Source organism: Uranotaenia lowii, chromosome 3 (genome assembly GCF_029784155.1).
Source record: "Uranotaenia lowii strain MFRU-FL chromosome 3, ASM2978415v1, whole genome shotgun sequence".
Classification (NCBI taxonomy): domain Eukaryota; kingdom Metazoa; phylum Arthropoda; class Insecta; order Diptera; family Culicidae; genus Uranotaenia; species Uranotaenia lowii.
The window spans coordinates 148433953-148459843 of NC_073693.1; the positions used below are offsets into that span (position 1 = coordinate 148433953).

General features: G+C 32.9%; 1 protein-coding gene across 11 annotated transcripts in view; it reads right to left on the reverse strand.

The window, feature by feature from the left end:
- LOC129750787 (protein still life, isoform SIF type 1-like) overlaps nucleotides 1-25891 on the reverse strand; it is a 597153-nt gene that overhangs the window by 528978 nt on the left and 42284 nt on the right. For 8 of the 11 annotated variants that reach the window (XM_055745852.1, XM_055745850.1, XM_055745854.1 and 5 more), the window contains exon 3: nucleotides 21400-21485. The gene's annotated coding sequence lies outside the window, so the exon portion shown is untranslated. Of the gene's footprint in view, nucleotides 1-20620; nucleotides 20736-20762; nucleotides 20792-21399; nucleotides 21486-25891 lie in introns of those variants that run through there. The other 3 variants (XM_055745856.1, XM_055745848.1, XM_055745861.1) reach the window with 3 other exon arrangements.

A 25891-nucleotide genomic window follows, 5' to 3' on the forward strand; every position in this document is an offset into this window, starting at 1 on the left:
AAGCATTAAATATATGATAAACCGTTAATGACCTTGCATGAACTTTTGTTTTAAGATAATAACATAGAAGACCAATTACCTAAATAACTTTCTACTTTGTTATCCAAAGTTTTCTCTGGTTGAAAATAAGGGATAAATAGACCCATTCATCTGCACAATTTAATTATCTTCATCTTGCATATAGACGAGCACATCGTAAATTAAATTTCTGACTATAAAAACAACCAACGAACAACAGACAACGTTCACAAATATACAGCCTATTGGATGATACTTACTTCAGTTTAACGAGTAGTATAGGTATATTCAAAGTATTGAACCCGAAAACTCCACCTACGCCACATCGTCGATTACTCAAAATGTTGCTCCAGTTCTTTTCCCTCTTATGACAGGAAACTGCATCTACACAGCTGTGAGCTGACGAACTCTTGACAGCGATTATGATTCTAAAATTATCTCTCCCGGTGCACTTAATTTCATTAATAAAACTCAAAAAGTGAAACATCATCATCATCATCATCACCGCCATCCTCAGTTTTTCAACGAAACCAACATCGTCGCCGTTCATCATCGATGGAGAAGAGGTTATTGCAAGTGCCATCATCCATCGCCCATTCGAATCGTGAAGGCATGACGATGATGGCGATGAGGTGAGAGAGAGTCCTCCTTCAAGTGTGTGGAACTTTCATGCCACTATGTTATAAATTGCTGACACTTGACTAAAGATAGATTGATAGAAAACCATGGGTTAATGCTCATCTTTTCATCGGCTTCGATTGAAGGTTTGAAGTAGATTATGCCCGGTAGAATGAGTCTTTTGCTGGCATCCCGTTCTTGAATTTAGAATGGTTGTTAGCACGAAAGTAGACAAAAATTGATAGGAAAATTGCAATATTAATTCTATAGACTTTACAATTTAAAAAAAAATTGAAATCCATGACATGCTTTAAAAATGAACTACAGCTGCCTCATTATCCAAACATTCAGAAATTTTTGGCCATGTTGAACACAAGATTCAAAAGCATATTTTATACTATAATTGACAGATTGCCTGATTTTATTCGGGTTTGCCGTGATAATCAATACAAAATTTGACAACAGTCCGGTCTGGCTCGGTTGCTAGGATTTTTTCGAAAAAGGACTTTATTTTGCCCGGATTATGCACTTTACATGTCAAATAAAAAAAAAACAATAAAATGTTGAAAAACCTTTATTTATGCGTTCATAACGAAATTTTTAGAGCGAGTTTTTTTTAATAATCATAAAAAGTTTTTTGAAAGCTTAAAATACAATTTAAAACTGCTGATGAAAAAAAAATCAACTTTTTTTTTTTTGATTTGTGTTGAATAATTCCTGGGTGTTGAATTGGGGTAAATTGTTACCCGGATTTTTAGTCGACATTTTGGATTCAAATGCCCTTATTTTGCCAGGTTTTTAGATAAAATAGCCCGGGTATACGGGCTGGAAAAATCCTGGCGACCTTATTAGAAAAACAATTGGATAGGATATAAACCAGAAAAAGTTAAAATGCCAAATGACAAATCGTGTTGAATAACAAATTAATAAGATTGGAATCCAATCTAATAAACTCGATATTCGACAAAACATACAATTTGGCTCAATGATTTTGGGTTAGGTACATTAGTATAAAATTTAACGTGGAGATATAAGTCTGTGGTGATGAAATTCCAAGAAATAGAATAGTCGCAAATAAATGTTGAAAAAAAATTAAAGGAAGTGCCAACATGAAGCTTGGTTTAGTTTTGATATCCAACTACCGCAAACGCAAGTATTCTTTGAAAAGTAGTCAAGCAATAACTCGCTAGTAAAGTCTGTTTTACATTGAACCTGGTTGGATAAAATTGATCATTTCTCCGTAAAGAAATAACGTAAAACAAAAGTAAAAATGTCATTTTCTAGGGTTTTTATTGCACTTTAAGGAAAAAAATACATGAAAATCATTCGTTAGCTTTTCGGATGAATGTTTGAACTTTTTTTGTGATACCACCCATAATTTTCTGCACAGTACTGCTGGTAACCTCATTCGCCATCTTGTTCCACCACTTTTCCATTTGAGAGGGTTGTTTATGGTTCTGCCACATTTCTTCAGTTTGCCCTTAACTATTGCCCAATATTTCTCGATGGGACGAAAATCCGGACAGTATGGTGGATTGATACTTTTTTCAACAAAATCGATCTTGTTCTCCTTATACCAATAAACGACATCCCGGTTGTAGTGGCAGCTTGCCAGGTCCAGCCAGAACTTCACCGGACCTTTGTGGGACCGAATGAATGGCAGAACCCTCTTCTGGAGACATTCTTCTTTGTAAACATTTCCATTCATTGTGTCCCCAGTGATGAAAATCTTAGTCTTCTTCCCACAACAACAGATCCTTTGCCAAATCATCAACTTACGAGCAAATTTATCTGCGAAAACGAACTTGAATCTACCCGCAACATTCCTTTTACGCTTCGCAAGGTAAAATTTGTTACCGGGTGTTATGGAATGCAGTCAGCACTGCTTCATAAACCCTTTTTGATAGTTTAATACTAGCGTTACCAAAATGCGATTAAGTATCGCCCATAACGTAAAGCTCTAAATTAGCGGGAAAAACAAACCCACTACTACCACAAAAAGCAATAGCCAAATTTATGTAACTTTGTTCTAAGAGTCAGCCATCAGAAACCACTGTACAGTCCACTAAAGATCGGAGTCAGAAGAGGTCACCATAAGATTATTCTCACTAAATACAGATGTAAAGTTAAGCCAAGTGTCTCATTACCGGTACTTTCGGGTTATAAAGTTGTGTCAATTATGTAGAAGTCAACTCTGAGGTGTCACAAAGGAAAATACATTGCAGTCCATTACAAAGAATATGCGTTCTTACTTCACCACAATCACGGTCACGGAAATTCACGGTACAGATTAAATCCCATCGCTCAGAGTCATCAATGGACTTATGGTGTGCCTCAACATTTGGTCACTTCGCACCGGATAGCGTCCTAAGAAAATATCGGCTAAAAATTGGAAACGGAACCATTCAACAGTAAGTCACTATTCGCATTCATTCACGAGCCCGAACAAGTCCAAGAGATAGAGAATAACGACAGATATTCAAGAGGTTGACAATCAAATTAATAGAGATGCTCGAAAAAACTACAATCGTTGTTGACCTCATTTTTAAAATTTAATGCCTGTAACTCTGCAATAAGATCCACAACTGTACATACTGTACGGTCACACTATCACCAGATGCAAAATCGTAAAATATATCATTATTACATTTTGTCTAAGTCCAGTCACCAAGCTGCCTTTTATAAAATGGCGTTTTTGTTAAGTGAAATGCCGTTCATATGCCGTTAAAAATTGCCTCATATTGCTTTACCAAGACTCCATAATATGCATGGATCAACCATTACCCACAATTAGGTCAACACACATTGCAGGATCATCCCTATTCGCTCCCAAAACGTCAAACGAAAGATACAAAACAAACGGTTATGATTCGTGTCCCGTGTATTTTTTGCCAATAAATTAACCCGATCATCATGTCGCGACACTGTTTTTCCGAAAACGATCTGTTGAAAGCGGTCCCAGAGTCGGTTCACGGAATGCTATCCAAAATGAGCATTACCGGGCCGATTTCTTCGGAGGAACATCATTGGCTGGAGGCGACTCACCACTTGCTTCGCCAATTTATCCAGCGTCTGGAGGACAAGTGGGAACGTGAACCCTGCTCATTGTTCCAGCAGGTGAAGGAACGGGAGGCTACCCAAGCTGCGTTGCTGTTGTGTCGCCAGAAATTGGAGTTGTCATCGGCAGCTACTCAAACCTTCGGAACCACTCCAAAATCGGAATATGCTGTACCACGGGTGGAGAAAATTCAGAATAAGGAAGTCGGAACGGGAAATTCACCATCGTTGGAGTCAACATCCAAGCTACCACCGTGTTTCATCTGTGCAGGAGACCACCTTCTGTACCGGTGTGCAATATTTCAGCGGTTCAGTGCAAGAAAACGCTTGCTGGAAGTGCGTAGGCTTCGACTTTGCCTCAACTGCTTCAGTCCGTTTCACTTGGTCTGTCGCAAGGAACCACGGTGTCAGATGTGTGGAGGTAGTCACCACAATGAACTACACGCAGGTATTTGTGCGGAAATAGACGAGGAAAAGAAAGCCCAATATCCATCACCAAGAGAGCGGTCACTTGCGAAGAAATTGGGTGAGTCGGGTGTCACAGCAGGTTGTTCAGAAGTCACGACCAGTTTCACGGAGAACAAAATGTAACACATTATTTACAGTTTATGTTATTTGAAGTTGAATATGCGACAGACTCAATGAATTTGAATTTGAATCGTTATGATTTTTGTTATGTTTAATAAAACGAAATTGAATTTGAACCTTATGTCTGAATGATCATTTATCAATAAATGCAGTCCAAGGTAAATCGATGGTCAAGAGTGTTAGTAAGAAAATCAAAAATTTGTACACAACGTTTAAGTTCTTCTCGTCAATTCTGAGCAGATTTGCGTCGATGAAATTCACTAATCTGGTGTACAAAATAGTTACTATAATCAACTGGTCAGGTTCAGAGCATGAATCTATGTATCCAGTGCGATTCAGACCTGCAAATTAAGCTACTTCGCAGTCTTGTACAAATCATCAATCGAAAAACCCAGGAGATTTATTCACAGAAAACAGTTTTTAAATATTCAGACATTTTGAGCCAACACGTCAAAAAGGTTTCGTCTAAATTGCAATGGTTGAGTCAGAGCTGAGTGTGCGTCTGTTTTTTGAGTCTGTGTATAGAAGAGATTCGATGATACAAAATCACATTTCAAAAGGGCAGCGAACCAGGATACTGCTGTGGTAACTTTTCTTCTTAAGAGATTCCTCCCAATTCAGACTTACCTCACTAAACATCACACCATCTCACACATCAACATAATTAAATATATTTCACAGCCGACATTAACTCAACCATTCTTTCCGAATTTAGAATAGAGAATCCCGTTATTCACCAACATGCTAAGTTCATTCATTCTAGCCATTCATGTATTCATTCATCCGCCTACATTCCTCTCACGAACCACTCAAGTTCATTTAGTTCTGCGCATAAGTATTGTACACTCTTCGATGAGCTTAATTAAGTTTTTTTTTTTTTTGTTTTTTTTTTTTCAATAAACCAATTTTTTTTCTTGCATATACATATTTTGTACAAATATTCCTTTTTTTTTATGCATTAAATGTGAAGGCTTCTTCATGAAAGGACCATAAAACTTGACTTTAAATAATGATCACCGACAATGTGTTTATCGTTATTTGAAAAAAAAAAATACTAGTAAGAGCTTTTTATTTAATAATACAGTATGTGATATTCATCATTGATTCCAATCAACTACTTCTATTTGAAAATGCACCGAAAGATTAGTATCAATTACTTTTTTTGTATTCCAAATATAGGTTTTTTTTTAACGGCGACACCTTTTCCTTTTGTTTATTGTGTGATAATTACCAAATCAATTGTACCCCCGCTCCAGAATAAATTTGTTTCTAGGCCAATCAAATTAACTGACTCCTAAATGACTGAAATTAGAAAATGCAATTGATAGTCTTTATTCATGACACCTCATAATACTTATTGATTTGCAGCGGTACTTGCACACTTAAAATGAGTAAGTCTTACTTTTCAACGCGTGAAAGTTTCATACATAACTGTGTAAGAACAGCTGTGCGTGTATTTTTTCTTATTGCTTGCGTTCATTGCATTGGGTTTCCTTAAAAAAAAACTTCCAACACTGCCGTTGAGAACCCCATCCAAATTCATTAGTCACTCACTTGTTTGACAGATTGTTTTACCAAACGGTGTTTATGTTTTGCTTCTCCTTAAGAAAGTTTAAATTACGACTTATCCGAACGTAATCCAGCAAAGGGACAAGGAAGAGAAATGGAGATAAGTGGACCAAGATATTCAAGATCAGATTTGGGAGGATGTCCGGATTGTTGTCGAAGATTGCGGATGGCCGAAAACACTGCGCTAACTTACTAGAACGTATCGAAAACCAGGAGCAGGACGGGGATCACAATTTTGAGATAGGTCCAACGATGTCATATTCCGATCAAACAAAACAATTATTAGAGATGTATCCTGACTTCATTCGAATGCATGTTCATGGAAATTCTAAAGAACTTGACCGACCCTCTCCGACTGTTGAAGAGTTGATAATTGGTAAGAATATTCATTAACACTTGCGTAGTCAATCATTATTAGTATTCTAATCGTTTTTTTTAGGCAAAAAATAGTACCATTCTTATAACGAAGGCGATATTTAACCAGCTGCTTATTAGAAAACCTGAATAAAGTTCTAACACATGTTGATACTGTGTTATGCAAAGATTTATAGTGCATTCGATAGGTTAACTAATTTAGAAATAGTTAAGCATCCAAAACTAAAGAGAATGCTTTGATTCATTAAAATTTGATTCGGAGATCAATTGATATTCAACTTAAGATTTTTATACAAATTTTCATAAGATCTCCTTACTTTTCTTCTAAATACTAAATTTATTGTTGTTATAAATAAACATGTGTGATTTGACGATCTAGTTTTTAGTGAAATCCTTTGTTTTCAATTTTATCCATTTCAGTGGAAGTTCAGTTTTCGAAATTCTCATACGTGTTATTTGCTGCTTGAAAAGAAAAGAAACATCAAATTGTTCTCTAAAACTGACATGGATAGATAATCTGCTAAGCGAGAATATGATTCTAATAGCCAAGATTGTTTTATATACATACAAATACGAATAAACAAATATTTAAACTCAAGTAACCTGTATTGGTATAATAAAACTTATACCACTATTTAAAACATTTTTTTTTAATGATTTCAAACCTTTGAGGCTTTTCCATTCCAACAAAAGGGAATAAAAACTTTTTTTTTCATGCTCAAGTTATGATTTTTTCTTGGATTTTAATTCCTACGAATTGATGGTATGGAAAGAAGGTTATTTGAGTTTTACGGTGAAAATAACATGTTTTACTAACTATTGATATAATACAGAAAGTATTAAACTTATTGGAAATCTCACTTTAATTTAGTTCGACTTCAAACTTACTGTACACGCTATTCCTTAACCCTTCTATTAACGTCTCAAAGAATGACTAAGAAATTTTTCTTTGGAGATATATATGCATGTATTGCTTAACTCTAAGAATTTATTTGAAAAGTATCAATCACTGCATTGGTATGTTACTACTTATAAACTACAAACCAAAATCCAGATCTTATGGATACCAGCCTTTCAAATTTTACTTTCAATCATCAAAAAAACTAATGCATTTAATTAATTTATAACATCATTGGGTATCAGAAAGTCGAATCAGTGTTTTCATGTGAGCTCTTTTTATACATATCAATGCTCTCCAACCGTATATTACTCTACCGAATTCTAAGAGCATTTCATATATAATAATTTAGAATATCTTTTTAAATGCCTAAGAAGACGAATGACTAAGTTGGTTCAACCCTCCAATAAAATAAGCCAAATAGAAGAACATTACAAATACTTATTTTATTTCTTAAGTTCATTAATTCGTTTTTTTTTTTGTTTTGTTTTAATATGGACATATTCTTTGGTTGAAAACGCAGCCCGAAAAAATATCACTAGCAGAGTTGGTGAAGAGCAGTATTTTAATTCATTTGATGACGAATGATTATGATGTGAGTTGGTTACATGATTATTCTTGCTCATCGTTCAATTGTCCTTTTAATAACAACTTTTTTGAATCAAAAGTTCTTTGCCTGAACATGTTTAAAATTCGAATAGATATTTTTTAAATAATTTCTATCCTTTCCTCTGTCTGAGTTTTAAAATATCCTACAAATTTTCTATTTAGTCGTGAGTAGCTTATATGAATCATTGCATTTTACTTTTAAACAATTTATTATTTGTAAAACATAACGAAAAGTCTCTTTGAATAAATGTGTTTTTTATACTAAAAATAGGGATATTTATGTATTTTTATTCAGAATGTGTGACCATTCTAACCGATCGATTGGTTTAAATTACTATCCATTAAATACAAACCAAGAACTAGCCTCAGTTGAATTATAGCCATTGTTGCACAATTCTAACCAGTATCAATCGAAAAAAGTCTTATTCATCCGTAACATTTACAAGTTTTAATTAATACTAACAACATTGAACACCTCCTATGGAGGGTCGAAGTACTCATATGTTCTACATATTGTACTTTGATTGACCGATTATATGTGCTCTTAAACAATATATTATTTTACCAGTTATCTTTGAAGAATATTCTATTTGGCAACTTCGAACTTCGATTCTGTTTTTCTCTTTATTTTACCCATAAACGCAGCACTGACGAATTTCGCTAGCAGCGCTATGAAGAATGAATTATTAGCGATCAAGATGGTAATGATGTGTTCATTAGTTCGTTTTTTTTTTATAACCCGATGGTCTTTTTTTACAAAAAAGCTCTTATTAGGGTTCTGCATAGTTTTAATGTAAAGTTAGTTTCCACATTTTGCTTAGTATTTTAAAATATTTTTATCATTGCTCGGTTCAAATTCAGTTATTTGCCAGAATATTCATATTTAACTTGAAAATATTACAAACTAACAGATTAGATCGATCTCAAATTAGGTTCACTTTTGAGATTTCCCACTTTTATTGAAGATTGTGCGTCCAGTATAATATGAAATTGACCTCTCGTCTCGAAGTCGTCTTTTATCAATTTTTTTAATTTATATTGTTATTTAACATGCATTAATTTCATCTCACTCAATTTGTGACCTGTCGCACAATTTAAATGGGGCTTGACCTGTCGCAAGCCGTCTTTTGATAATTTGGTTTAGACTTGACCTCTCGCAAGTCGTCTTTTATCTATTCTTTCATTTATCTTGTTATTCAACACAGACGAATTTCATCTTATTTAATTTGTGACCTGTCGCACAAATTAATTGGGACTTGACATGTCGCAAGCCGTCTTTTGATGATTTGGTCTGGACTAGACCTCTCGCAAGTCCTCCTTTATTGATTCTTATTTTCATACATTTATCTTGTCATTCAATATGTTAAAATTTCATCTTACTTGATTTGTGACCTGTCGCACAAATTCAATGGGACTTGACCTGTCGCAAGTCGTCTTTTGATGATTTGGTTTGGACTTGACTTCTCTAGTCGTCTTTTATCTATTCTTCCATTTATCTTGTTATTCAACATTTATCGATTTCATCTCACTTAATTTGTGACCTGTCGCACAAATTAAATGGGACTTGACCTGTCGCAAGCCGTCTTTTGATGAATTGGACTTGACCTCTCGCAAATTATCTTTATCGAATCTTAGTTCTCACCTTTATTTAATTTCATAACATTACTTCAATCTCGTATGACTTTCAACCTGTTGCACCAAACGAATAAACTTAGTTCTAGGCTAGCCGTCTATAGTGATTTCATTTTTGCAAAGGTGTCTCATTCCCTTGACATTCTACGGTTTTAGATTTCATCCTATATGCAGTCAAATAATCAATGGATACAAATTAGTGAAGAATGATGATCTGTTATTTCTGTTCATACTTCTCGTTAAACAATGTTCTAAAAAGGCAATCATAAGTTTATTCTACAGTATTCCATTATTACTAAGATTTCATCAACAGAAGATATTCGTCATCATATCGAAGTAAACTACAGACAGTAGAAGCTGCTAGAGTCATCCCAACATCTTATTTGAACGCCCATTTAAGGTTAACATAAACGTGTATCATTTCGCACTACCTAACATCTTCAATCTATTTCCCGTTGAAAGTCATTACATTATATTAAGCATTTCAATCAATTACCTGAAAGGAGAACATATACTTCCGACATTCTAGTACATCATTTTACCAGCTCTTAATTAATTTATTTAAAAACATGCAGGGGATTCATTATTCAGGGATTATCAAGTATGAGTCCATTTCATCAAGTGATATTAATACATTTTCTTTTCTTAAGTTACATGCCATTAAACAAAAAATATATTTATTGATTTCATCGCCGGGTTTCGACTAAAGAAAAGAATTTTCAATTTTATTTAATAGAAATTTTCACAAATTCTTATTTTATATATCATTCCAAACCATCACAACAAGACGATTAAGTGGAACTTCTATTCTCTTTTTTTTTTAACAGCAGTATTAGCTGTGTTAACCAATCTTTAATAATCGTGAGATTCAAGAAATCAAATAAAAGACTTCGGATTTGTTTTAAAGATATTTTACATCAATCCACTTATCAGTACTTTTTTTTTAATTTAGAGCATAGTTCCATAGCTTTCAGGGTTTTCCATTTGTATTAACAGCTCTACAAATCATAAAAATAATAGTTTGAATCACTCTTCAGACACCCTCATCCATTCATACATCGTAATATTGGTTTGGGGAGAAAAAGTAGAATATGTAATAAATGACTAAATCAACAACAGTACACTTTTCCCATAATGAGCAACCGGGTGACAACTGTCAGTTGAAGATCATAAAATAAACAACATCCAAAGAAGAATAACAAATACTCTTATTTAAAAAATTACCTTCAGCAACTTTTCCATTTAGATCCAAACATTTTTCTTTTAATATCTTCAAAATCGAAAATTCTTAAAACCGCTGATAGTCGGAGCACCTGGCAACACTGCAATACCACTGTATCCATACGACTTGACTAAATCCCGATTATTCAACATGCACGCCATTTTTATGATTTCGAAAGAAGCAAACTATATGCAATACTCACGTTTGAGAGCGTTGACTGCGCCATTGTGGTAACTTTTCTTCTTAAGAGATTCCTCCCAATTCAGACTTACCTCACTAAACATCACACCATCTCACACATCAACATAATTAAATATATTTCACAGCCGACATTAACTCAACCATTCTTTCCGAATTTAGAATAGAGAATCCCGTTATTCACCAACATGCTAAGTTCATTCATTCTAGCCATTCATGTATTCATTCATCCGCCTACATTCCTCTCACGAACCACTCAAGTTCATTTAGTTCTGCGCATAAGTATTGTACACTCTTCGATGAGCTTAATTAAGTATAGTGTCATTTTAAACCACTCACAATTTTGAATAATAATTAATTACTAAATGATATTATCTGTTAGCAGGAAAGGCTATCATTCCAAAAGTGATACTATTAATATATGAACATCATCAAAATATATAGTATTATTTAATATTTATTCTAACATACCTATTTCAAAATTTAAATTCAATTTTAATTATTTTCCCTAGGCTATACCTACCACAACTGCCATGTAGCAAATTGGAGTAATGAACAGCAAGTAGCGTTCAAGAGCTAGGATCAAACAGTCATAATTATCATTGTAATTCAATGTTTCATGTTCGACTAACTATAAGACATAAAAGGGTTCAGACAACAATCACATGTCGGAATCAATCATAAGCGGAATCAATCATAAGCGGAATCAATCATAAGCGGAATCAATCATAAGCGGAATCAATCATAAACGGAATCAATCATGAGCGGAATCAATCACAAATCGGAATCAAATGCAGATCGGAAGCATTTGTAATCGGAATCACTAAAATCGGTAGCAGTAAGAATTGCAATCAAAGTCGGAACAATCAGGGTCGGTTCATGTAGAAGCAAATACAACAATTCGGATTCAAACAGGAATTCGATCACCTTCGCAATTGTAGACAGAGTTCGGCAGTCAAAATAAGCGATACAGTAATACCTCGATATAAAGCAACGAAATTTTTTTTTTCGTTGCTTTATATCGAAGTTACGTTATATCGAAACACTACTTAAAATGGTCTTTTGGAGCATCGATAGTGATCGTAAATGTGAAAAAATTGATTCTAAATTCTGTTTGTACGGATTTAAGAAACGTAAAAACGATCTGCAATTCCGTTCCACCTTTCTCTGAGAACAGACAGTGGTAACTCGTCCTCAATTTCAGAAGGGTTATACAACAAGTTCCAAGACTTCCGGATAGCTTCTGCGGGAATTAAATCCCATGATTGTGCAACCCAATAGATTGCATCCTTAATGTTTATTTTTTTATGTTTTCGTAGAACTCTCCACCTCGACCTTGAATTTCACGCATCATTAAATTTCTGTACCGTGACTTAATCATTCGAATTATGTTCTGGTCCATTGGCTGTATTGCCGCAGTGGTATTCGGTGATAAAAATATGTTGAAGATCGACCCATCTTCGGTTTTCAGCTCATCTGCATTAAAATGGGCAGAACAATTGTCTAAAACAAGAGCAGCTTTGATAGGTAAACCCGATTCTTCAAGAAACTTGGTGATTTTTGGCACAAACTGCTCAAAAAACCATTCTTTAAATAAAGTTCTGGTCATCCAGGCGTTCTTGGAGGACCTGTAGTATACTGGCAGCTCTTCAATGTTTTTCAACGCTTGTGGTTTCGAGGATTTCCCTATCATCATCAATGGAAGTTTGAAACTACCATCCATATTACTACATGGCATGAAAATAATCCTCTCCTTACTGACTTTCCGATCAAGTACTGATCTAGCATCTTGCTCAACTAATGAATGCACTTTCATCAGCATTCCTTGACGTTTAATAATTGTGATAAATGTCACCATATAATGACATTCTAATATGATAGGCGGTTAAAACCAAACAAAAATCCCAAAGAGGGTGTATTTTCAAAACGGCTCAGAAACATCAGAAATGTTTCTTTGTTGTTTTCATAGCAAGTGATAAAATCCGTGCATTCGCGATGGAACAGAAGTCTGTACAGTGAATGATCAACTGTCAGCAATCATACAAACTTATTTGAATAAAAGATTACATGCCCAAACCTCACTTCAGCTTAAGCAACTTATCTGTAGGTGCAAATATAGTCAATAAGTTTTGAAATGGAGATACATGCTCTAGGCTGGATTTTCAAAAGCACAAAAGCGACTATCCCAATACTGAAAGTACTGGAGTTACATTTTCAACGCTTGCACTCATTCGCTCTTAATGCATTTGAGAATTAACCGCATGGCTCACAAACAACATTATTATATTTTTATTACAAAAAAGTATTGAAATTAAACATATTTATTCAAATTAGAAACATTTTTAAAAGTTACGTAATATAGAGGCAAAAGTTGCTTTATATTGGGTTACGTTATATCGAGGTTGCTTTAAAAAGAAGTTGCTTTATATCGAGGTATTACTGTATTCAGATAATCGGAGCAACGGAAAAATTGGTTCAAGAAAGAGCACGAAAGGTGAATCTAAGAAAAAGGGCAAACAGGCACATTTACAGAAAAAGGGATCAAATCGGCATACGTATAATAGACACAAAAGCATAAAAAATAAATACGAAAGGCGAATAGTGGATAAACATGATTGTAAAGGCATTCACAAGGCAAATTATTGGTGAGAGCATGAGTCAGATATCAAGGTTTGATGGTCGGTAACACAGTCAGAGATTGTTGGATGTCAGTCATCAGTCGGAGATCGAATCCTGGATAGTCAGTTCAGCCAGAGCACTTCAACGGAGGCGACAGGAGAACCAGTTCAGCAATAGGTGATGTCATTGGATCGGACGGATCCAGACATCACCCAACAATCCAAGCTAAGTATTAATTTCATAAGGCATAATTCAAAGAAATTGATACTCCACTCTTACTCCCAGGTCATCCACATAATCTGGCTTCAAACACTATACAATGAGATGCTCGGACAAGCGGACGGAGGCAACATCGAAAACCTCATTCAAATCTGCACAACCAGGCCAGAGCAACTACAGCATGGGTCAAAGCTCCAGATAATTCAACCACTGCTAGGGAAAATTGGGAAATTCAGACGTACGCAAAGCATCACAGATCTCCATATTAGGCGTACATCAACGGTGAGCGGTATGTTGTCGGTCGATGACATTTTGGAGGACACGAGATGGGATGTACAAGTCGCCGGGATCAAGAAAAGGCTGAACGGATACACATGAGTTTGGAGTTAACTGAAACCAGAAAATGGTCTACGGCAACATTGAAGAAATCAAAGAAGTGTTCACATCAATAAGTTTGAGATTTATGTTGAAATACGGCTGCTCACGCCGCTGTCTTTCAAGGCGGGCGGCATGTTATGGAATGCAGTCAGCACTGCTTCATAAACCCTTTTTGATAGTTTAATACTAGCGTTACCAAAATGCGATTAAGTATCGCCCATAACGTAAAGCTCTAAATTAGCGGGAAAAACAAACCCACTACTACCACAAAAAGCAATAGCCAAATTTATGTAACTTTGTTCTAAGAGTCAGCCATCAGAAACCACTGTACAGTCCACTAAAGATCGGAGTCAGAAGAGGTCACCATAAGATTATTCTCACTAAATACAGATGTAAAGTTAAGCCAAGTGTCTCATTACCGGTACTTTCGGGTTATAAAGTTGTGTCAATTATGTAGAAGTCAACTCTGAGGTGTCACAAAGGAAAATACATTGCAGTCCATTACAAAGAATATGCGTTCTTACTTCACCACAATCACGGTCACGGAAATTCACGGTACAGATTAAATCCCATCGCTCAGAGTCATCAATGGACTTATGGTGTGCCTCAACACCGGGTATTTGTCCAAAATCCATTTTTACGTAAGTTTCGTCGTCCATCAAAATGCATCCGCATCTAACAAAACGCAATTCAGGAAGCATAGTGGGTGTTCAGGATGAAATTCGCTAGCATTTGAGTGTAAAATGGTAGTGACGTCTTGTGACGCGAATTTGTTCTGACTAGCTGAAGTTGAGCAATTTTTGTTGATGAAATTTACAAAAATAATTGTAGATTCTGAGGATGCTGTAAAGACAAAAAACGAATTTTCTCACTCAAAAAACACAATACGACATGCGTTGAGTTTAAATCTTCAACTTGTAGAACAAAGAATTTGAATTTGCTGCGAAACTTGTCAATGGTAAACGAAAGTTACAAAAAAAGTGAATGTTTTTGAAAAAAAAAATGTTTCTTGCCTTCTTAATGCATCAACTTTGAACCAATGCTGCGCGTGTATGAAACAAAATTATGTCAAAAGCATGTTCGTTCATGAAACTCCAACCTCTTGCCAATCGATTGGTAAAGTTGAATTTAATGTTTGATAAACTAAAATTTTTGACTTTTGTCTACTGGTCACCGCACTGTGCGTCGGTTTCTCTACGTGAGGGTGCAGAATTTTCTCTCGCCTTTCGCGTTCCATCGTCGATAACTTTTGATTGACTGCTTCAATCTTGATGAAATTTTCATCACTAAGTAAACAAACCATCCGGATCAAAACACTGTAAATAGATTCGCGATGTGACAACTAGGGGCGCTGTAGTAAATGAAAAGATGCGACCAGATTCTATGTGATACAGACTTTAGAGTGTTCATTTTCCGGCCATTTTTACGTTCCAGAGAGTCGGAAAATTTAGTGATCCATTCAACGGGAACACTCGGGATCCCAGAAAAAAAACTGCAAAATTAAATATTAACCATCTATAGCAGCTTTTTTGAGTAAAACCTAATTTGAAACCCAAAACAATGTTAAAAATTTTTTTTTCACTTTCAACAGTTAAAACTTGTTTCAAATAAAACAGTTATAAAAAACAGTTAAATTATTGAAAAAAGAGTTTTCTGATATAAATTGTATAGTTGGAGGAGAATAAAATTATTTCCATCGACAATTTTGTTTCAGTTTTCAAGTGATCAGCGTAGGTATTGTGAAAAATATTAATTAAAAAACAAAGTGTTTTAGCACTCTTGTGGATAAAATTGACAGCTTCTTGCTTCAAATATTTGACAAAGTTGAGTAAGATTTTTTACGATGGATAAAAACTGATTTGTAAGACTTCGGGTAATTCATCACATCCCGAAAATTTACAGATAACTACTCATTTGTTATAAATGCTGTTTTTTTTCATTTTGATTCGATGATTTTGTCACTGTGCACACTTTGCGAAACGGAAAAAGGCGTTCAATGCTACAAAATAAATGAATCCATTTTTTTTCCGTTGCGTTTCTTTATTGGAATTGTTTGGATTTTCAGATACTTTGCCATTTGTTTTCAGATTAATATTTCAACAAATTTAAAGAAAACAAAAAATTAATCTAAACCATAAATCAGGGTAGAATAATCATTTTCCTTTCTGAATCTGAACCATTTTCCTATTTCGGTTGTAGGTATATTTTTTATTGATTTCGGGAATGCCCCAGATATTTAAATCTTTTTTTGAAAAGGAAAATTAGGCTGTTTAACGTTTTCGGCCTAGTTTTAACCAAGTAATCATTCCTTGATGCTAATATAGGTTTTATAGTCTGCAAGCAAAATATACATCTGGTTGGGCTTCGACCAGACTTGATTTCAAGAATTTTTTCTAATTTGTTTATTGTTTATTGTTTATTGTTTATTGTTTATTGTTTATTGTTTATTGTTTATTGTTTATTGTTTATTGTTTATTGTTTATTGTTTATTGTTTATTGTTTATTGTTTATTGTTTATTGTTTATTGTTTATTGTTTATTGTTTATTGTTTATTGTTTATTGTTTATTGTTTATTGTTTATTGTTTATTGTTTATTGTTTATTGTTTATTGTTTATTGTTTATTGTTTATTGTTTATTGTTTATTGTTTATTGTTTATTGTTTATTGTTTATTGTTTATTGTTTATTGTTTATTGTTTATTGTTTATTGTTTATTGTTTATTGTTTATTGTTTATTGTTTATTGTTTATTGTTTATTGTTTATTGTTTATTGTTTATTGTTTATTGTTTATTGTTTATTGTTTATTGTTTATTGTTTATTGTTTATTGTTTATTGTTTATTGTTTATTGTTTATTGTTTATTGTTTATTGTTTATTGTTTATTGTTTATTGTTTATTGTTTATTGTTTATTGTTTATTGTTTATTGTTTATTGTTTATTGTTTATTGTTTATTGTTTATTGTTTATTGTTTATTGTTTATTGTTTATTGTTTATTGTTTATTGTTTATTGTTTATTGTTTATTGTTTATTGTTTATTGTTTATTGTTTATTGTTTATTGTTTATTGTTTATTGTTTATTGTTTATTGTTTATTGTTTATTGTTTATTGTTTATTGTTTATTGTTTATTGTTTATTGTTTATTGTTTATTGTTTATTGTTTATTGTTTATTGTTTATTGTTTATTGTTTATTGTTTATTGTTTATTGTTTATTGTTTATTGTTTATTGTTTATTGTTTATTGTTTATTGTTTATTGTTTATTGTTTATTGTTTATTGTTTATTGTTTATTGTTTATTGTTTATTGTTTATTGTTTATTGTTTATTGTTTATTGTTTATTGTTTATTGTTTATTGTTTATTGTTTATTGTTTATTGTTTATTGTTTATTGTTTATTGTTTATTGTTTATTGTTTATTGTTTATTGTTTATTGTTTATTGTTTATTGTTTATTGTTTATTGTTTATTGTTTATTGTTTATTGTTTATTGTTTATTGTTTATTGTTTATTGTTTATTGTTTATTGTTTATTGTTTATTGTTTATTGTTTATTGTTTATTGTTTATTGTTTATTGTTTATTGTTTATTGTTTATTGTTTATTGTTTATTGTTTATTGTTTATTGTTTATTGTTTATTGTTTATTGTTTATTGTTTATTGTTTATTGTTTATTGTTTATTGTTTATTGTTTATTGTTTATTGTTTATTGTTTATTGTTTATTGTTTATTGTTTATTGTTTATTGTTTATTGTTTATTGTTTATTGTTTATTGTTTATTGTTTATTGTTTATTGTTTATTGTTTATTGTTTATTGTTTATTGTTTATTGTTTATTGTTTATTGTTTATTGTTTATTGTTTATTGTTTATTGTTTATTGTTTATTGTTTATTGTTTATTGTTTATTGTTTATTGTTTATTGTTTATTGTTTATTGTTTATTGTTTATTGTTTATTGTTTATTGTTTATTGTTTATTGTTTATTGTTTATTGTTTATTGTTTATTGTTTATTGTTTATTGTTTATTGTTTATTGTTTATTGTTTATTGTTTATTGTTTATTGTTTATTGTTTATTGTTTATTGTTTATTGTTTATTGTTTATTGTTTATTGTTTATTGTTTATTGTTTATTGTTTATTGTTTATTGTTTATTGTTTATTGTTTATTGTTTATTGTTTATTGTTTATTGTTTATTGTTTATTGTTTATTGTTTATTGTTTATTGTTTATTGTTTATTGTTTATTGTTTATTGTTTATTGTTTATTGTTTATTGTTTATTGTTTATTGTTTATTGTTTATTGTTTATTGTTTATTGTTTATTGTTTATTGTTTATTGTTTATTGTTTATTGTTTATTGTTTATTGTTTATTGTTTATTGTTTATTGTTTATTGTTTATTGTTTATTGTTTATTGTTTATTGTTTATTGTTTATTGTTTATTGTTTATTGTTTATTGTTTATTGTTTATTGTTTATTGTTTATTGTTTATTGTTTATTGTTTATTGTTTATTGTTTATTGTTTATTGTTTATTGTTTATTGTTTATTGTTTATTGTTTATTGTTTATTGTTTATTGTTTATTGTTTATTGTTTATTGTTTATTGTTTATTGTTTATTGTTTATTGTTTATTGTTTATTGTTTATTGTTTATTGTTTATTGTTTATTGTTTATTGTTTATTGTTTATTGTTTATTGTTTATTGTTTATTGTTTATTGTTTATTGTTTATTGTTTATTGTTTATTGTTTATTGTTTATTGTTTATTGTTTATTGTTTATTGTTTATTGTTTATTGTTTATTGTTTATTGTTTATTGTTTATTGTTTATTGTTTATTGTTTATTGTTTATTGTTTATTGTTTATTGTTTATTGTTTATTGTTTATTGTTTATTGTTTATTGTTTATTGTTTATTGTTTATTGTTTATTGTTTATTGTTTATTGTTTATTGTTTATTGTTTATTGTTTATTGTTTATTGTTTATTGTTTATTGTTTATTGTTTATTGTTTATTGTTTATTGTTTATTGTTTATTGTTTATTGTTTATTGTTTATTGTTTATTGTTTATTGTTTATTGTTTATTGTTTATTGTTTATTGTTTATTTACATTAGATCAGCGGATCATCTGTAGATTTAATAATATCTTAATAGTCGTTATAATTTAAGATAAAAATTAACACATGTCAATACATTTCGTGTTATTCAGTACCTTTATTTCGTTGTAATAATTTCCATTGGCTTTTGTTTTTACAAAACAAAAAATGATTTGAAAATTGACTTTTCTTGTTCCATAGACATAACCATACACCACAATCGCGCAATCTGTAACAATCATTCATACTGATTCAACTGTAGATTAGAAGGAAACCTTCCAATAAACCGCTCAGGACCATATTGGATGACAAAACAAGGAGCATTAAAAAATTTTGTTTTGTTTTTTCTCTAAAAGTCGCGCTTTCACCAGACAACAGACAATAGACTGAGCCATACCTGTATAGGAGAACTAGCCACCTAAATCAAAATGAACAAACACACCACACCAACTACACACTTGAAACTTGCCTCTCTGCCTTGAAAGAAAACCTCAACTCTATCCAGCGGAAATCATTCATTACATCTATGCAAACGGAAACCCCAGTTTATATTCCCGAACAGTATTTTTAATGCAGTTTTTTTTTCGATAAGGATTTATTTACAGGTCATTTTCGGTTTTCTGTCTTTCGGTCATAAGGATATGTGCTCTTCATCCAACGTTTTTATTTAATTTGTTAATTTTTGGGCATTCCTAGAGGAAGAATTAATGCAAATTCGAAACGTTGGATAAAGCGCAAAAAAGTGTTGTAATTCTTGACCGAAAGACCGAAAGCCGAACGTTACCTCTAGTATTTTTTTTACTTTCTTAACTTTGAGTATATAAGATTTTATAGACTTTTTTTAACTTAAAAAACATTCACCAGTATTGGTTTAACAATCTACTGACCAACATTCTGCCTCGTGGCAAACATCATTCAAAATATTCACTTTTGAGCCACCCTAATATCCAGTTATTTTCAAATAGGGATTAGGTTATTGGATGGATTGATTTCTCGAACGTTTTTTTTCAGAAAAATTTGTTTGTTAATTGTATATTTCCAATACTTTTGTGAAAATTTTGATTAATAAATTGATAGATTCACCCAGATATGTGATATTGAAACATTGCTTCCTAAAACGATGAAAAATTTACATCTGTGATTCCAAAATAACATGTTCAGTGTTGTTTATTTTACCTGTACAAAACAATCAAAATTACTACGTGAAGCTGGTTTTGCCAATGCAATAACTATAATGTTGCAGATAATTGTGGTTCTTTGAGATTTAATGTACAAAACAATACATGATTTATTAACAATCTATAAACGGCTCAATTACAACACTTTTCTAAAATCAAACATTATATGTACAATCCAATTGTCATCAAATTTATAACTTGATTCCTAGATAATGATTCAGACATATATACTCAACATCTTTCAAACGGTAAGCAGACGAGATACGGGAGCAGGATTACAGATCTAAAACACTTCACATCCACAATGGTTGAAATTTCAAAATAAAAGTTTAAAAGTCACTATGAAAAGATGCTCATGGATTTACCGGATATTTTTACCGTCGATTTTTGCTAGAAGAACGCAATGAGCGTATTTTTTTTCGTTCAAAACTTTACAAAACTACGCGGGAATCCATGGCGCCATCTTTTTTTTTGCAGTGGCGCACTAACGCACTAGATCAAACCTACTTGCTACACTACTGTAACCAAACGACAACCTAAATAAGTTGTGTTGCAAAACGAAACAATCATGTTTTTTTTATTCAAGTCGATCGTGATGCCGCGTTATGTTACATATAATTTCATTCGAAGAAAGATTTGATGTAAGTGTGGGTGTCTCAGAGAGCGGTAGGTTTCATTTGATGGATGTGTTGAAACCGTCGACGAAGAGCCAGAGCAGATGATTTGAGTCGAGTTGAGATGTCATGGCGTTTTTTTTTGTTGTCACACAGGATGATCATGGGAAAGCACAGAGATATTGAAGAAAAAAGAAGAAAAACAAATCAACAATGTAAACAAATTTTCGATAAAATTAGTCAGCAATCGAAAGTGAGATTATGAAGGCGATGATCGACACAGACTAGAAGCAACTCTAAACACAATCAACTATTCACTAAAGAGAAAATACTTGATCTTGATTTTTTTGTTAGAATTATTTTCATAACAAAACGCAATGAATAATGAGTATGAATTGTTCTAACCACTGTCGAAAGTAAATTTTGGGCACCAATAAGTAAACTGAGTTTATTTTGAGCGTAATTTTGCTGCCTGATTTAAATCAACGCGCTGATGAACAACTACAAACTCGATAAACAGAATCACTTACAGGTTCAAGATGTATGCAGGAGTTGAACAGAATTGAACATGACGATCTATTGCTGCAACAGCATCTCATGAATTGGCGGGTTTAAACTGGAAGAATAAAGAAAGATTAAATATCATAAGTCAGTGTTGAGTAAAAAGTTTTTTTCGTTGTACATATAAAAGTGGTTTTCTAAAAAAAATATTTCTTTGTATATTTTCTATATGAGGAGGATTCAGTTAAAATTTCATTCAATCTTTGTACACCAATATTAATCATCCACACACGTTTGATTCGAACGGATCAATCAATAAAGCTATCTTGTAGAAAAAAAACCTTTTCTATTTTTAACTCCTACTTCCGAATGAAGCATGTGACAAACCATTAATTGGGGCCCCACAATTAACAGCAAAAGTGCTAACGCAGCCAAATCCTTGGCAGGAAAGCACTTACTCCAGAAATGGAGAAAATTGAACACCCTCGATCAAACACAAAGGAAGAAGAAAGTGAGCTCGACCTCTGGCCGTCGTTCGTGAGAAATCGTCGATAGCGGAATGCAGCCGGAAAATCTTTTTCCAGAGTCACGTCTTACCAGACAATTGCTGGGAACAGTGTTATCGAGTGTTTTTTTAGGTCTTTTTACTTCTTTGGACCAACTTAAGCTGGACGAACATTTTGAATGTGTGTAGGTGTCGTCTTAATATGTAGAAGTGAAAGCAAAGTTTAAAAAAAAAATTAAATCCATGCATAATTGACCAGTGCCTTACAATATTTAGAAAATGATTTAAACTAAACGAAGAAATTTAAAAACAAAACCAATTGTGCAAAGACAACACAGAGGGTTTCAAGCTATACCCAACAACAATTTTTTGCTGAAAAAACATATCAGCACCAACACGTGAAAAGGGTCTATGTTCATTTATGACAACGCGTTTGAAAATTTTGCAATCTTTTTTTAATAGTTAATTAAATTTCACGAGGAAACTTGCAAGTCTGTATGGTGAAAACGGTGCATAGGATCATTCTAAATATGTTTTTATCGATACGACACGCTGAAAAAATAGCTTGCAATTGTTTATGGACCCTAGCTGGAGTATGAAATTCGTCTTAATGTTTTATACACCCTTTGCTTTGTACTGTATGTCTCATATGTGTGAGCGAGATAGAGATAAAATTTCCCCAATTTTTTCGACAAAGGCTTATGGTTCTCGCTATAGGAGTGAGTGAATAGCTTTCCGCATTCTTCCCCTTTTATGTTTTGCATCTAGACAGTTTGCTTTGTTGTGGAATAAAGGGTGTATAAAACAATCTGTGTGAGGATAATGTCATTTTATGGCTCTAAATTTTTTAGATCCTTTGCTTTCAAACTGCATTATAAATCTTACGAAAACTGAAAAACTAAAACCGGTTTTTGTGTTAAGTAGAGCTTAGGGCATCCGCAGCAATCGCGAGCAAAGTGAAAATGCTCACGAGTTTAATCACTTTTATACCGCACCGGGGGTTAGTATATGGGTGAGCAAAATAGGGCCGTTGCCGTCGGGACCGATAAAATCACCAAATTTGCTCACAAGAAAGGGGCGAGAGCAAACATGCACTGAAAAAATTCTTCCGTTTAATGCTGAGTTTAACAAACGACGTTCAGCGTGTAGAGTTTGTTGACATTATTTGAGATTATTTGCAGTGAAATTTGCGAGTCGAAGACTGCAGAAGAAGAGCAATTATTATAACCTGGTGCTGGTGGTAAACGGCTCCTTCAGTGACGGATTTGTTCGGTGCCGAATATCCAGTTAGTGGTCATGATTGCAGATTTCCCCGGAGTCCCACCCAACCGCAGCAGCAGCAGAAGCTGTTGGAACATGTCGCGAAGGCTGTGGTCTCCATTCAGCCAGCGGCGACGACGGCTGGAATGCTATTCATCGAGTGAAACTCCCTGTTGGGCAAAGCTGTTGAGGTAATTATTTAGATTTTTAATACTAAACCAAAAAACATGAAAGGCTTCAGCCTAATTAGCGATGCTTTAGTATAAGCATTGGTCTCAAACTACCTGCTCAGATTTTTTTATTTTACAAAATATGCAGGTTGATTTGCTGCCCGGACCCAGACAGCATGAACAGCGCGATTCACCAAGACGGCCACTGTCTTCGGCATCACACGTCAAATGCAGCGGGTTAGTGAAATGATCCAGCATTTCCCCAGAAAATCCCTCGGACGATCAGACCACCAAAGCGAAAGTGCAATCTTCTGGCGTAGAAACAAAAACAGCGAGCATTAATTCGTGTATACCGTATAGCATTTCTTCGCAACCGCATGTTGCGAAACTTGCGGCTACAGAAAACGGAGGCAACAATTGATGGTCTCATCCAGCTGGACAGTGTTTTTTCCGGCACAACCTATCGTCTTAATTAGGGGTGACGCTGGAAAAGTTTATTAGTAGGTCTAAATCGCTGTCAAGGTTGAATTTCAGCGATATCTTTATTTTTAAGAGACGTTTAACAATTTAAAAAAAAATAAAATTACTTATAAATATTGTGCAATTTTTTTTTCTTCTTTCAAAAATAGGAACCTGCTTGAACTAAATTAAACAGTAAAAATGTTTTAAAATTTATTAAAATTTCTAAGTTTTCAAGAGTGTTTTATGAATTAAACTTTTTATGTGGATATAAAATAAAACAAACCAAACATTCGCGGTTCCGAAAATTTAATAGAAAAACATAAGTGTTCATTATTGTTAAAAAGATGAAAATTCAATTGAAAATAATGAATTGCATCAAAACTGGTAACTCCAACGACCATAAATTTCATTGTTCCATTGGGGCAATGACGCAGCACGGTCCTCAATCTCGCTGCACCAGGGTGGACGGTTCCGACTCATTGGAGCCGGAACCTTGGACCAGCGGTAGAAGACATCCTGCTTGATGGTGGAACTCCGCAACAGCTGGCATATTTCGCGCAGGTTCCTCTGACTGTCAGATGATTCCGGCTGCTGTTGCCCGGAAGTTCCTCGGAAGTCCTCGAAGCTGCTTGGATATGCTGCTGATAGCAGCTAACTTGAACCATGGTGCGCACCGTCAATAACAAACTCACGACTCAGATAATTTACTCAGTCCGAATTAATTTTATCAAGGTTTTTTGCAACTCTTATTTTTCAGTGCAATGTGAAATGTATACTTTAATGCTACCGCCCGGTGCGCGAAAGAGTGTGTATACCAAAACCGGTCCGCTGAAATGAGCAAAATCGGGCCTCGTATACTCACTTATTGGTGCGTTTGCTCTTATATTGGGCTATTTGAACCCATTAAAAACGGGTTTTGTTTACATTGTCTTTTATACCCTTTTCACATGTTGTTGCTGATATAGGTAAAAATTGGATTAACGAAGGCAATCCAAATTCACTAGAAACTACTGTTTACCCTAGGGCTAGTTGACAGCAACTATGAAACGTCAATAAGCTATTTCTTAGCTTATCAAACGAACAACAGATTTCTAATTGTATAAAATTTTTTTGGCTTATACTGGTCTGCCGTCTACCAAGTCTTGGTCTATTAGTTGTTCCATTGTTTAAGGCAGGGGTTTTCAGATCATTTGCTCGGCGGGGCACTTTTTAAAACCAAAAATTTTGGCGGAGCACCTACATTTTTGAATGATTGAAAACCCGAGTTTTGAAAACTTGATAGTATTCATCGTTTCAATAAGATGTGTGATTTGTCATCGTAGTCAATATCAATAATGAATGACTACTTTTTGAATAGCCTTGTTTTTATTAACAAAATATGTATCATCAAAAGTTAATGATTTCAATAGAAAAAATTTGGTAAAATTTGTGTTGTAGCCTTACTTCTGGTTTCAAGTTTAGTCGGGATCGGTATTTTGTCTTCGATGCGATATATGTGGAAAATCCAGAATCCAGACTCACATAGATAAGTTGAGGAAAACGGCAGAAGAATAAGTTTTGCTTTATCGGACAGAATATAAAATTTATTTTTCAATTGAAACTAACTCTCCTCCAAAGACTTTTTACGACATAATACGGATCCGATGTCATATGTATCAAGCATTCATATTCTTGTGATGTTAATGATTCTGGTTTCTTTGACATAAAAATAAGCTGTTCCACGCATTTAAAATTTTCGATGTTTTTTATTATTTTATGATATTATTCGGGGAATTTTGCTGGAAGCTGTTCAACAAATCCTGCGGCAAAACATTGTCAGTTGTAAATGACTTTACTAGACACGTGGGCCTGTTAGTTTAAGTTTACTCCAAGGAAACCCAAAATAAATTTATCAACGAAAACTGTTGTGATTGTCATAATTCTTGGAAATTTTCGGATGATAACTTGAAGGTTATTTCTGGTTGAATGCTTCTTAAATTCGGAAAGCTGTCCAGGTTGCGCTTTTTGAGCGATTCTGCCCAAAATTTGATTTTTCTCTTGATAGTCATGATTTTGCAGTTTTAATCGAAGATTGTTATTTCTTTATCTTGCATTGAAAAACTGAAGCCATCCTTGATTCAAACA